The sequence below is a fragment of the Bubalus bubalis genome, chromosome 20 (assembly GCF_019923935.1).
Source record: "Bubalus bubalis isolate 160015118507 breed Murrah chromosome 20, NDDB_SH_1, whole genome shotgun sequence".
Lineage (NCBI taxonomy): Eukaryota > Metazoa > Chordata > Mammalia > Artiodactyla > Bovidae > Bubalus > Bubalus bubalis.
Genome location: NC_059176.1, coordinates 34103486 through 34118485, shown reverse-complemented (window position 1 = coordinate 34118485; position 15000 = coordinate 34103486). Strand labels below are relative to the sequence as shown.

General features: G+C 38.7%; 1 long non-coding RNA gene across 1 annotated transcript; it reads right to left on the bottom strand.

Annotated features, from left to right (window-relative positions):
- Positions 1-4934: 4934 nt before the first annotated feature.
- Positions 4935-7165, bottom strand: LOC112580886. Its single transcript, XR_003105223.3, has 2 exons — positions 7103-7165; positions 4935-5242 (listed from the first exon to the last, which is right to left on the bottom strand). It is a non-coding gene; the product is annotated as an uncharacterized LOC112580886 (long non-coding RNA).
- Positions 7166-15000: the final 7835 nt, after the last annotated feature.

Sequence of the window (15000 nt, the reverse complement as noted above, 5' to 3'; positions counted from 1 at the left end):
CTTTTAGGCAGGTAAGGAAAAGGTCAAAGTTTCTTCTTGAGTCATCTTTCCGACCTTGATAGTTTCAAAATGACCTACACATCGAAGAGACTTTGGGGAGGGCAGACTGTACTCCCCCCTACAGCTCCTTCATGCCCTACTCATCAGCAGATGCTAGTGAGTCTCTAGCCTCCAGACAAGAAGCAAACACTGGTCTCTCTGTTCAAGAGCTCTAAACCGTAAGAACATATGTCCAGAGAGTCGGTGCAGAATGAAAATGCAGGACGTCTTGTTTAAAAATTACTAAGAACATTCAGGCAGCTACCACAGAGTATTAAACCAAGTTTCCTCTGAGTGCTGGGCCCCGTGTGACTGTGCTGGTAGCAACTGATTACATGAGCCCCACCAGCACCTCACTCTCTGTACTGAAAGCTCCTCCAATTACTTGTTCTAAGAACAGCCCTTCACATGCTTTTTTCCAACTCTTTTGTTATACCTCTCAGTGAAAAACTGGTTCAGTCTCTCCTAAACTTGAAGTTTATCTGAGAACATCAAATTAAGAACTAAATTTTCTTTGAATTTGGATGGTGGGAATTAATCAAACTTGCATAAGAGTGCACAGTATCTTGGGTATGTTTTAAATACTTGGGGATTGTTGTTCTTCAGTTGCTAAGTCATGTCTGACTTTTTGCGACCCCATGGACTGCATGCAGCATGCCAGACTTCCCTGTCCTTCACTATATCCCAGAGTTTGCACCAATCCATATCCATCGAGTCGGCAATGCTCTCTAACAATCTCATCCTCTGCCACTCTCTTCTCCTTTTGCCTTCAATCTTGCCCAGCATCAGGGTCTTTTTCAATGAGTCTGCTCTTTGCATCAGGTAGCTTATGTATTAGAGCTTCAGCTTCAGTATCAGTCTTCCCAATGAATATTCAGGACTGATTTCCTTTAGGATTGACTGGTTGGATCTCCTTGCAGTCCAAGGGACTCTCAAGAGTCTTCTCCAGCACTTGATAATTAGTTTTTATTATTTGATAAGCCACATTTTCTCCATACTCCCTGGCTACCATTACAATCTCAGGGAAAAGAAGGTTGGGGGTGGGGGGGCGGGGGGCAGATGCCATCTCAATAAGCAGTACAATATTAGGGGAACAACCCTGCATTTAGCCAAAACAAAAAGAAGGGGACAAACTATCTTTTCTAGTGCAAAAGTTCTGGGACTAAAATGGATATAGAAGGATGGGCACGATCACATGCATATTCTGATTTTCCCTTTCCAGTTTTCTTAGGAGAGACTCTTGTCCTGCTCTCTGGGACTCATAGCATGACTGCTGCATATGGCAACCCTACATATCCTAGTATGTGCTGCGATTCATGGGGTCGCAAAAGAGTCGGACACGACTGAGCAACCGAACTGACTGACTGACTGACATATCCTCGTATAGTTAAGAGAGAGCACAGAGGTAAGATGGAGAGATAGTCCAATTTTACATACCTTGTCAAACATGGCTGTGAGGTGGTATGCACTTGAAGACTCAGGGAACCTTTTGTGGGGCCAACTGATGAGTGTGTATATGTGGGGGGGAATGGTGAGGTGATTCTGTGGTAGAGACTATGAGGTGGACAGGCTAAGCCTTGTGCCAGACAGACGACATGAAAGAGACTCAAAGGGGTTTGTGGAGGCCACAAGAGAATAAAAAAGGTTAAATAAGCAAGGTGGGGGTCATTAGGCCCTGTCCAAGATAGGAAGGTCAAGAGTTGACTATCCTCAGAAGTCACAGGTGGATGGCAACAAAAAAAGAGGAAAAATAACTTTTACTCTACCTTTCTGAGTTCTTGTCTGAAAGCCATATAATAATATAGGGCTAATAATAATAATATAGGGCTATAATAATATAGGGCTAAATATAGGGCTAAGAAAATAGAAGTTTATGAACATGCATACCTCATATATACATGGAAATTCCCTGGGGAAGATGAGTCACTCCCTGAGCTGGCTCAAACCACCAGCTTACATACTTTTATTTTCAGTGGAAGACAGATAAAAGAAAAGATGTGTCAAGGTCAGTTATGGGGAAATGACCAGGGAAAGTATGGCAAACAAGAATAAGGTTTGTTATACAGATTTAAGTCTGCACCTTCTCCATTGATAAGATTCTCTTATGATTTAGAGTCACCCTTCTCTTCTCCATACAACAAAGGAGATGCCCATACAGATGGAGATTTCCTTTACGAATGTGAATATCCTGTACAAAAGGGTAACTTCTGTTCTCAGGGATTCTTTGGTATCTACTCTTTCTCTAAATAATTGGCTCAAAATAACTCCTATGCTGAAGAGGTCTGTATATTTTGAGATGGCATACTCTGCTACCCTTCATAACAATATCCCATGTACTAAAGTTACAACTCCACAGAAAAATGCGGGCATAGCTAGAAATACATCTCATGAATAGCACCAGTTAGACAGTCAACTTCTGCTACTTCTACAAGCCCATATAATCTTCTTCCCCAGGAATTCAGATGTTGTTTTTGCAGAGAAGGGACTCAGAATTTGAAATACAGCATTTTGCCTAAAGAATCTGAGTTATTCAAAAGAGATGCATTAGTGTAGCCATGACAGAAAGCTAAAATTTAAATAGGGTAAATGCTGAAATAAACAGACATTCATTTAAGCCAGCACAAGGGATACTCCTAATAAGCCTCAGTGAAAAAGTATGTTTGAGCAAAGAACTAAGCAAGCTGAGGAACTGAGACATGAAAATAAGTATGGGAGGAATATTCCAAAGGCAGAGAAGAGTAAGTACAAAGGCCCAAGGTGGGAAAATGACTGAAAAGGTCCAGAAAGAGCAAGGAGACCAGGGCAACCAGAGTGGCCTGAAGGGAGGGGGTGAAAAATAAGAGATAAGGTCATAGCAACAATAGAGGAATCAGCTCTTTTTAACTTTGGGGCCATTACAAGGACACTGGTTTCAATACTAAGTAAGAGTACATCATGAGAAATGCCAGGTTGGATGAAGCACAAGCTGGAATCAAGATTGCTGGGAGAAATATCAATATCAGATATGCAGATGATACCACCCTTATGGCAGAAAGTGAAGAAAAACTAAAAAGCCTCTTGATGAAAGTGAAAGAAGAGAATGAAAAAGTTGGCTTAAAACTCAACATTCAGAAAACTAAGATCATGGCATCCAGTCCCATCAATTCATGGCAAATAGATGGGGAAACCATGGAAACAGTGAGAGATTTTATTTTGGGGGGGTTCCAAAATTACTGTAGGTGGTGCTTACAGCCATGAAATTAAAAGACACTTGCTCCTTGGAAGAAAAGTTATGACCAACCTAGACAGCATATTAAAAAGCAGGTACATTACTTCGCCGACAAACATCTGTCTAGTCAAAGCTATGGTTTTTCCAGTAGTCATGTATGGATGTGAGAGTTGGACTATAAAGAAAGCTGAGTCCCCAAGAATCAATACTTTTGAAATGTGGTGTTGGAGAAGACTCTTGAGAGTCCCTTAGACTACAAGGAGATCCAACCAGTTTATCCTAAAGGAAATCAGTCCTGAATATTCATTGGAAGGACTGATGCTGAAGCTGAAACTCCAACACTTTGGCCACCTAATGCTAAGAACTGACTTATTGGAAAAGACCCTGTTGCTGGGAAAGATTGAAGGCAGGAGGAGAAGGGGATGACAGAGGATGAGATGGTTGGATGGCATCACCAACTCAATGGACATGAGTTTAGTAAGCTATGGGAGTTGGTGATGGACAGGGAAGCCTGGCATGTTGCAGTCCATGGGGTCACAAAGAGTCGGACACAACTGAGCAACTGAAGTGAACTGAAGAAGGAAGCACTTTAGATGAATGGACTACAGGAGTGATATAATCTGATTTCTAAGATGATCATTTTAGACTGTAAGAATTAAACAAGAAAGAGGCAAAGAGATTGTTTAGGAAGATACTGTGATAATCCAAATGAGAGATGGTGGAGGCTTGAATCAGGATAGTTAGGGTGGAGAAGTAAGAACTTTAATTTGGGACATTTTTACCTTGAGGTACTGATCATGTATTCAGGTCCAATCTGGACCTTCAGCTTCTAGATGGTACATATTTGAAGCTACCTGATTGGGTGAGCTCATCAAAGCAGTGAATGTAAAAGGAGAAAATTAAGTTAATCTAAGGATTAAGCCCTGAAGTAATTCTCTACTTAGAGGCTAGAGAGAAGAAGAAAAAAACAAGAAAAAACACACACACACACACACACACACACACACACAAATCCTATCCAGCAAAGTGGAAAGCAAGCCAGGTAAGTGCTGCTGTTGTGGAAACCAAGTAAAGAAAGACTTTCAAGGAGGAGAGAGATAGTATGATGTCAAATCATACTGATAGGTCTAATAAGATGAAGACCATGAATTGATGGGATTTGGCTATTAAGAAGTCATAGGTGAATTTACCAAGATCAGTTTTGCTGCAGTGATGGAGGTGACTGATTAGATGGAATTCAGGAAGAAGTGGAGGATAACTGGAAAAGGCAAATATACATTCAAAATATTTTGCTGTAAAAAGTAGCAAAATGAGGAAATAGTCAATTAGGTATGTGGAGTCAAGTGTTTTTATCTTCATGACTAGAGAAATGGCAACATATTGTACATTGATGAGAATATCACCACCAAAAAAAAAAAAAAGGTGGAGAGAATTGCTGGACAGGGTAAGAGGAGATGGCAGATACTATACAAGTAGAGGAATTAGCCATAAAAAGATGCCCTAACAGAAAGCAGGCAAGTCCTGACATGCTCACAAAATCTCATGAGATATAAAAGGGATTACAAACACTGTCATTTTAGTAATGAAATTGAAGAAAATTATTAGAGATTTCCAAAAGCCAAGGAGGCAATGAAGCAAAGGGGCTTAAAGCACAGACTAAGTCAATAGAATGAGTCCAGCTCTACCATTCTAAACTCAGGCTTCTTTATTGTGAGAACTAAGAGTGATACTTAGCTAATCACAGTGTTACAGAGCTTAGTTGAGGTTACTCAGCACCATCCATGCCCTCTCTTCCTTGGCCCATGGTTTTCCATAATTCCTAGCTTTGGTTGCAAATGGTATGGCTATGTGACTGAGCTCTGTATGTGTGGAAATGGGCAGACTGATAAACATCAGTTCCAGGCCTGACCCCCTCTGACTTCTGTAACATTCTTCGTCTCTTCTGCTTCCCTCATCATTCTGTCAGCAAGTGATGCAATGGAGGATTCTGAGGCCCTAGAAGATAGCAGAGGCATTAACCGGAATGAGAATGGATCCCTTCTGATTTGATATGAGCAAGAAACAAGCCTGAATTACATTAAGGCACTAAGATTCTTGGCTTGTTGATTAGAGGTGCAAGAATTAATTAGCTAATACAAAGAGTCCTTAATAAATGTTAAGTATCAATATTAATGTGGTTAGCCCCAGACCACAGTGTTAATTGATGACAGAGGTCAGCAAACATTCAGGTTTTTAAGTCCCTAATGCTATCCCATGCTATGCATGAAATGATCTAATTTTTGTCCACTGTACATAAGCCATTATCCCTTTCAGAGCATAAATCCTATCAACTAGAAAAGGAAGAAGAGAGTCAGATCTTGTCAGAACTCCCTCTATAAGCCATCTTATAATTACCTTGAGCAGCAAACTCTGTTGCTTTGGCTTTCTCCTTTTAAGTTGAAATGTAACCAAAAATAAATAATTGAGATTATGTATCACTGAATAAATCAGATTATGAGTATCTGATCTATTGATGCAGAATACCTCATACTCTATGGTTTATATCACAACCAGGTCACAAGAGAAAACACTCCCAGCTACCATCTCTAAACTTTACGTGGACAGACACTGGTTGACATTTTTCAATTACAAATATGATCATTGCTATGCTAGAATTTGCTTAATTCAAAATGAATCCAATTTTCTTTCTTATACCTTCCCACTTGTTTAATTGGAACATAACATTAGGAAAAAACTCTTTAATATTCAAGAAGTATATCTCAAATAGCATCATGTCATGAATATTCCCCACTGTAAAGTCATATTTCTGCTTTGACCTTGTTGTCATTGTTTTGTTACATAAATTATTCAGCCTGGTAGGTCTCACAGATTAAATACTCTAGAAACAAATTAAAACGCATCCCAGTAGCTTAAAAATGTCAAGGAAGTCTTCTTTTATCTGAATACCTCTTGTCAAATGGGATAGTGAACAATAACCCCACAAAATAGGCAAGATGATTTGTTTAGAGATCAAATTGCCAAGTGAAATCAGCATCTCTCTCTTCAAAAAAAAAAAAAAACCAACTTATAACTCATTTCTCATTGTTGAATTCAGTCAGGCATATGCAGCTTGCCCACTGATGTGTGGAAGAGAGAAACCAACACTCCTTGCCCTGCCCAAGACCACAGGCTTTTTATAGTCAGGACATGCAGGCTTGAAGAAGACATATTCTCCTCAGAAGAAGCCTGCTTGAGCTTTCTTTGCCCACAGTAGAGAAGTGCCAGGAAGACAAGAGAGTTCCTGAGCAGAGCTTTCCAGAAATATAATGGACTGTTATGCCATGCGTCCTGTCACCGGAAGTTCTCACCCAGAAGCAGGGTGCCCAATCACAGCAGAAAATAAAGAGTCCTTTAATTGAATCAAAGGCTCATTCAGTCCTTACTTCAAGAAACTTCTATTAAGCAACTAATCTGAGGATAAGCACCAAGAATACAATAATAAAAAGGCAATATCCCTTAAGAAGCTACTGGCACTCCCATAAAATTTTGACTGTGCCAAGAGCTGTTCTGAGTAAGTCTGAGCTTTATAGGTATTAATCCATCTAATTCTAACACCACCTCTGTGAAGGTGGCCTTCTCATCACACCTATTTTATTGATAGTAAACAGAGATCCAGAAACTTGGCCAAGTTTATGGAGGACACATGAGAATGGGCTGGAACACAGGCATCCTGACTCCGGGTTCCTGCTCCATCTCCTGTGTACTCTTCCTTATGCTCTGAGGCCCAGCATCCACCAGGAGAGACCACCTGAGACCACCACAGTTTCACACTCACAAGGGCAAGAGGAAAGGCATGTACAGAGTACAGGGAGATACCTGTTTTCAGGAACTTCCAGATGGCTTTCCAATCTTTATGCCTTATTTTTAAATGGACAAGCTGAGTACAACAGAGAGAGAACAGAGTTAACTTTAGAGTTATGCAATTTATTCCAAATTTGGGAGATCGTATTGTTCATATATGAGCTTCCCTGGTGGCTTAGGGGTAAAGAACCCACCTGCCAATGAGGAAGACACGGGTTCGATCCCTGGGTCAGGAAGAGCCCCTGGAGAAGGAAACGCCAACGTACCCCAGTACCCTTGCCTGGGAAATCCCAAGGACAGAGGACCCTGGTGGGCTACAGTCCCTGGGGTCTCTAAAGACTCGACTAAATAACAGCAACAATTGCTCTTATATGTAGTAGAGCCCATACACTTGTGAAGAAGGGTATCTAGCCTTCCCACTTCATAACACCACTCTTAAACCTTGCAGAAGTGCTCTACAGTGCGAGTCATCTATGAACTCTGTTGCTATGTCTAGTCAGGCCTCTTTCCACTAAAATCAGGAGAAATAGGTTCGTGAGGCCATGAGTTCAGGATTTTAAAAAATTTAAAAATAGTTAATTTAAGCTCTTAGAGTCATTTTGACATTAAAATGAATTAACCTCAAGACCATTATGATCAGCCATATAGGAAACAATATATCGGATTCTCTAACAAATTGATTCCCCTTAAATACAGTTGCTTCTGAGGTTCTTTATATTGTCAGCCTACTTGCAAAAGGCATAAATGGTAAAGCCCATCCAATAAGGCTTCAGTAAATATCCCTAATATATTCACATTCCATCTTTCTCTTTTGCAAGGCTGTCACATATTCTGATAAAAATTGATCTGCATTATTCAATTCTTTCAAAAGTTCACTCCTCCTTAAAGATGGCTGTGAGTAGTGATTTAGAGATACAGGCAACAAGTTTGTTGGTCTTTTTGCTTCACAAATAAACCTCTCCACTTAAGAATAATAATTACCATGGTAACCCTAACAGCTTAGGAATCATTCAAGCAAGCAGTTTCTAGGGAGAAAAAATCTCGCCATTTCTGAAGTTCCTTTAACCCTTCAAGATTCAGTGTCCATTTTCCCATGGCAGGGTCAATTTGATTTAACTTTTTAAATCAAAATACATACAACATCTTTTCAGTGGAGGCATCAGGAGGAGATGGACACAAACAGAAAGAGAAATACTATTTTTAATAGTAACCTGATCACATTTAAAGAAGTATAAGCCAAATACGGCATTTAAAATGACATTTGCCTCACACACAGAGACACTTGCACGTCTCAGCTCTGAGATGAGGGTCTAAGTGATAAACAGCCTGTCGGTCTGCAGTCAATGGGGAGGTTGTACCTCAAGCCCTTCAGTCTCCTCTTCTTTTCCTTGTGGAGCATTAACTCAGATTATCAGGAAATGAAGAATCCAGGTAGCATAATTTAGCTGTAATTGTACCTCTGGACTGGAAGTTGAGGCTAGACCAGGGTCGCACGACTTCTCTGCGTGCTTTTTCCTCTTCCCTTTGCTTAATAAGGCATTTTGCCAGCAGTGCCAAATGTGAGAGCCAATGAAAGCCTGAAAATGTGCTGCACGGGAAGTGTAATAGGAGCAAATGCATACCTCCCAGCAAAGTACAATTCCTACTGAACTAACACCGAACTGGATGTACACAACCACATTAGAATAATGGACTCTCAGCTAATCTCATGGCCTATGCACAAAATCTTAAAAATGTCATAGTCTTTCTAGCATTGCTTATTAGTGGTTAGAGAAGAAGGAATTCTCAATCTGAATCCCTCTCCAGTAAAGTCAGTGCATTTGAAAAGCCAGTTAGAGCACTATCAGAGGAAGAAATGGAAAATTATACTGTCCACATACAAGTGCATTCATCTTTCTCTGAGAAAACCTAAGCTTGATTTGTGAGCCTCCTTCATTAATATCTCAGAATATAATTTTTTCTCATTTATTTTACTCCATTGTTTGCAATTTCATTATATACTTTAAATTGCATTGTCTCTGAACAGTATAGTTCATCTGGTGAATTTGTTCTGTCAGTAAGCTTACTTCTCTGTGTGTGTCTATTAAAATTTTAATAAAAATTTCACTAGTAGGCAAGTCAGCAGTACTTTCAGAGAATTATCAATATTTCGTACATGCTCTTTATGACAATGAAGATGGAGAACAGGAAGGTAAAAGATGGGGCGATATGATAAGCACAATTTTCTAACAAAGATTTGATGATGATTAACATTATTATTATTATTATTTTATGAGCATTTCCTTCTTCAAGGTAACCTCTCCAGAAGAAAAAGAAAATGTATTAAGAGGAACAGCCAGGCAATTTTTCCCTCGCAACCCCTTTATCTTCCCATCAAATCTTGATGCACATACAGTGCAATGAGCCTCTGAAAATAATGCTTTGTGGCCTTGGTAACTGAAGGTAAGAGGCAATATAACCATTGCCGAATCTCATGATGGGAATGAAATAAACTTCTGTCACTACATTTTATCTCTTTCCCAATCCTTTCTCACCTTCAAATCATTCTTCATTTTCAGCCTTTAGCATTACACTTCATTATTTCTTCTTTCCAAAAATGTTACACCAAGGTCTACAGCCAGAGGAAGAACTTCAAGTAGACTAAACAAGATTCTCTTCAAAACTGCTTTAGGCAGTTTTTGAGTTCCCCTGGTTCGGATCTTGGAAGCTTAAATGACACTGAATTCATGACACCAACCCAGACAGTTTTAATTTTCATGTTGAGATAAATACAGAGTAATAACATCACCCTCTCCAAATGACCTGAAAGTCCCTGAGACTGGCATCCAATCCTCCTTACTGTCATCTCCTAGTCCTCCCCTACCCTCTAAAAACATGTTTTTCTTTATTCACAAATATTATTATCTCTGCTGTCTTGAATGTAGTGAACTAAAGTGATTTCAAACTCTCACGAAAAGCTGGATGTCTTTTCAGTGTCTCCAGCAGCCCTCAATTGTAGAAGTACCAAGGAAGTTTATGCTTTCAGATCTCTTTTCCTTCTCTCTGCCAGAGTGCCTAAACTTCCAAGTTAGAGGCCATTCTTGGGTATGATAGTAATATTTTTTTTTTAACAGTAAGGCTTTCTCTCTTAAAATGTAACTGACTCAGGCAGGAAAAAGGCATTAAGTTAGTTATCTATAATGGTCTAGGTAAATTCCTGCATTTGAACTCATTGTCTTCCCCTGGCATGTAGCTTAAATAGAGTATCAAGGGAAGAGTATTTATTATTGGTAAAAACTAATAAGGCTATTGTGCCTATTTCAGAGCACTGAACGTTCTCAGGGGAAAACACTGTTAGGGGGAAAACCTCCATGAGAACTATAGAGGGATTATGGAGATAATTTTGCAAGCAAAGAGAAAAAAGACCCAAGATGGACATGAGATGGAGATGAAACTAAAGCAGCTCAGTTCCTCTTTTTATTACCCAGGACCATGGGGGTACACCAGGACACTTCATAAAGCCCCTGTGGACATACCCTTCAACTAAACCTTCTATCCTGGGATCTGTAAATCCTATATCCTAATTATCACATTGCTGAAATGATTTCCCAATTATTAGAACTACCAGACTTATTGTTAGGTGTTAAGGAACATATAAAAATATATACAATATACATCTGTAAATATATATGCAAATACATATAATAAGTGCACCATCAGACTGACATTGACATGGGGCTCTTATTGACCGTTTTCTTTTGCCTTCACCTGACTGGCTTCCCCCTAAGTTAGAGGCTATATTATTCCAAAGTTTTCTGCATCCAAAAAGAAAGTCAATAATCATACTCAGATTATCTATCTGAGTATAAATAATTATATATTATAATCATACACAGCTTGTGTCATGAAGGGATGAAGAAAGTACAAGTGAAGAGAGTGATGCAACATTATACTAGAGTGCAATCTATTTTTAAGATAGATGAAAACATGTATTCAAATAAAACTGAAGAAAAATGAATTTAAAAAAGAAAAAAATGGGAAACTATGTGACGGGTATATACAGACTCTTCCTACTATCTTTGCATCTTTTCTGTAAATCTATAATTACTTCAAAATAAAATTTTATTAAAAGAACAGAAGAAAAAAAAAGAGGAAAAAAGATGTAGAGGAGAAGAAAGAAAAGGAGAAAGAGAAAGACCATAATATTAAGACTGGGTGATAAGTAAGGAGAGACAGCTAACTTTTAAAGAGTTCTCACTCTCTCCAGGCACTGAGGTAGGCACCTTCTTTGTTATTGTTCATTAATTCTGACATCATTCTTATGAGGTAGATATTATTCTCATTTTAAGATGAAGCATGATATGACTCTAGAGGATAAAAAAGTATCAAGATCACACAGACAGGAAACAATCCAGCTAGAATTTGATTCACTGTGTCCTAGATTCTAATTCTAAATCTTCTAATATAACATTGTATATCAATTATACTTCAATAAAAATAAAATATTTCAAAAAGAACTCTGAACTTTTCCTCAGGTCCACTTTCACCTCTTAATGTTCCCTGCAGTCTTTGCCTTTGCTAGACAACTATTTGATAGACAGGTACCCAATCAAACCTTCCTCCTATTCAGTTGATGTTATTTTTGCTTCGGCATAAGATAAGCTGTCCTTGTGAAACACCCAGGTCTGTGTTTAACTTTGTAAGCCAAGGAGTTCAAGGGAAACCCAGCTGAGGTAGCCAACCCTCAGTGCTGTGATAGCTGCATTTTATATCAAACAGTCTTCTAATATTCTCTTTGACATGTAGAATTCACACTCCCTCCTGTTAAATTGTTAATGGCTTCCCTTGTGGTTGGCTTCTGGTTCTGATTTCATCATAATTTAGACTCCTTATTTTATGTCAGTAAAATTGTCTAGAATAACATCACGGCCCTTGGCTAGAAGCCCTTGATGTACCCAAGAAACAAGGTGTATGCTCATGTAAGAGAATCACTGTCTCTCTTGCTCTTGCACTTTTATTTCTCCCTCTCCCTGGCTGTTTTTATTTTCATTTTACTTTTTCCTCTTTTTTTCCCCCCATTGTGCTTGTAATGTTTTTATTGCTTCTTAAAACACACTTGAAAAGAATCCATAATGGATTCATGTTATTTGTTCGGAGATATTCCAAAAGGATGTATCTGATCTCAAAATCTTGAGTTGCAATTCAGTGATGTATTTTATTATAGATTTGTGCATTGTTGTTCTATAAATGTTAAGTTATCTCAACCTCTGGGAAAGAGGGAAAATATTCAGCACCACACACCATACCTTTTCCTTCTGGTGCTTTAAGTAGTTTTTTGGTTTGTTTTATATATATATATATATATATATATATATATATATATATATACACACACACACACACATATATATATATATATATTTAATGCCTGAAGAAGTCTTCAGACAATGACCTTATTTCAATATAAGTATAAAAATTCCTCCAGTTTTCATAAAAAGCATCCATATTTGGGAGTAACCTTCTATAAAATACAGCACAGGAATTCTTCATTTCTCTCAACATTCTCTCAAAGGCTGAAGTTATTTAACAGGAAAGATTTTATTCTTCAGATATCCTGATAACTACTAGAGTTGATGCAGGATACTCAAAAAGCTGTTCCTCTAAAACACAGATTAACAGTGCTCTTCTCAGACTCAAGATGTCTAAACCCATAATACCATACTCTGAGACAAAATAAAAAACATAAAATTAATGTATAATTTGCCCTTGCTTCTTTCCACCAGTCTGTCTGTAATAGGCATATTTGCCCCATAAGGTCCCTCACATATAGTTTGCCATTGAAGTTCATGTTCTGGAGTTCTCTTTGATAGCAAGTTTAGATGGGTGCAAGACAAGGCCATCATTAATTAGTCTCATATACAGGATGACCATACAGCTGGTCCTCTAAATCAGGATATTTTTGACAGTGAAACTATAAGCTATTAATAATATATACTAGGAAAACTTGTACAAACTAACATTGTCCTAGCTTAAGTTGAGATGTAATGTCATTTTGTTCTCTGGTGTAATTATTAATAGTATCTTCTTTCACTCTCAAAGTGTCACCATTTGAAACAAGAGATTAAATTAGTGGTTCTCAAGCTTTTTGGTCTCAACTACTTAACCGTATTAAAAATTAATTAGGACCTACCCAAAATAGTTTCTGTTTATGTGGGTTATATCTCTCAACATTTATATTATTAAAACTGAGACATTTAAAAAAATATGTATTTATTAATTTACTTAGAAAGAAAAATAAATGCATTATATGCTTACACAGATATTTTTACAAACTCTATTTTCCAAAATCAATTAGGGAGAAGGTGAATTGCTTTACATTCTTGGAAATCTCTTTAATGTCTGGCCTAATAGAAGACAGCTGGATTCTCAGAGTTGCTTCAAGATTCCATCTGTTGTAATATCACATGTTATATAGCTTCTGGAACTCTCATGAGAAAATGAGAATAAAAAAAAAAAAGATCTTGGTATTATTATGAAAATAATTTTGTCCTTGCAGACTCCTGAGAACTGCTGGATTATGTCATCTCTTTACTTTTAGGCAGGAGAAAGCTACTTCACAGAGCTTCCTAAAACTGGCAAAACCACACATGCCTTTTCTTCTTGTTTTCTCAGCCTAGGACACAAGTCCCATTAGTCTTCAGTTACTCACTTTCTCTATACTGTTTATGTTTTCATTTTAACATAGTTTCCTGCAGAAAGTCTCTCCTGATCTCCAAGAGACTAAGTAGAATCTCTGCTAAGTAGTTTTGAAGGAATAATGTGCTTTCTTCCTCCAAGTATTACATGTCACTGATGATGGAAATAACTGTCTACTTCACAGACTGTAAGTCTCAAGATGGTAACGGCTGGGTCTCTGTCCTTCGCAACACAGTCCTTAGGCTACTTGGGCATCCTGACCTCTCTCCATCCTTCTCAATGCTGTGCTCCTTCCACCAGAATAGTGCTTGACACAGAATAATAGCTTAATGAATATTTCATGTTCAAATTACTTGTTGAATGAACCAATTAAGGGTATGCCTAACATTCATATCCTAAAAGCCAGAGCATCCATTTGTGATTGGGCAGAGATGAGGTTACTGCCTGTGACAGAAGAAAACTAAATGTCTGTATTTCAATAATTAAAAAACCTTAAATTTCGGACATAAATCTCATAAGTTTGGTGTAAGTTTTACTAAACACTGAGATACAGACCTAATTATAATAAGGGCAAAGTAAAGGTAAAACAGGAGGGAAGGGGAATGAAACAGGAGGGAAGTGGGCAGGGTACAACCTTTAAAAGGATAGCTTAGCCTTTCCTTTGTTTAGTGACAAACAGTTGTTTGCTGTTGTTTAGTCACTAAGTCACATCCAACTCTTCGTAACCCCATGGACAGTAGCCTGGCAGGCTCCTCTGTCCATGGGATTCTCCAGGCAAGAATACTAGAGTGGGTTGCCATTTCCTTCTCCAGGGGATCTTCCTGACTCAGGAACTGAACTTGGGTCTCCTGCACTGGCAGGTGTATTCTCTGCCACTGAGTCACCAGGGAAGTTCAACATAGCCATGCTGCTGCTGCTAAGTCACTTCAGTCATGTCCGACTCTGTGCAACCCCATAGATGGCAGACCACCAGGCTTCCCTGTCCCTGGGATTCTCCAGGCAAGAACACTGGAGTGGGTTGCCATTTCCTTCTCCAAGGCATGAAAGTGAAAAGTGAAAGTGAAGTCACTCAGTCGTGTCCGACTCTTTGAGACCCCATGGACTGCAGCCTACCAGGCTTCTCCATCCATGGGATTTTCCAGGCAAGAGTACTGGAGTGGGTTGCCATTTCCTTCTCCAGGGGATCTTCCTGACCCAGGGATTGAACCCATGTCTCCCGCATTGCAGGCAGACGCTTT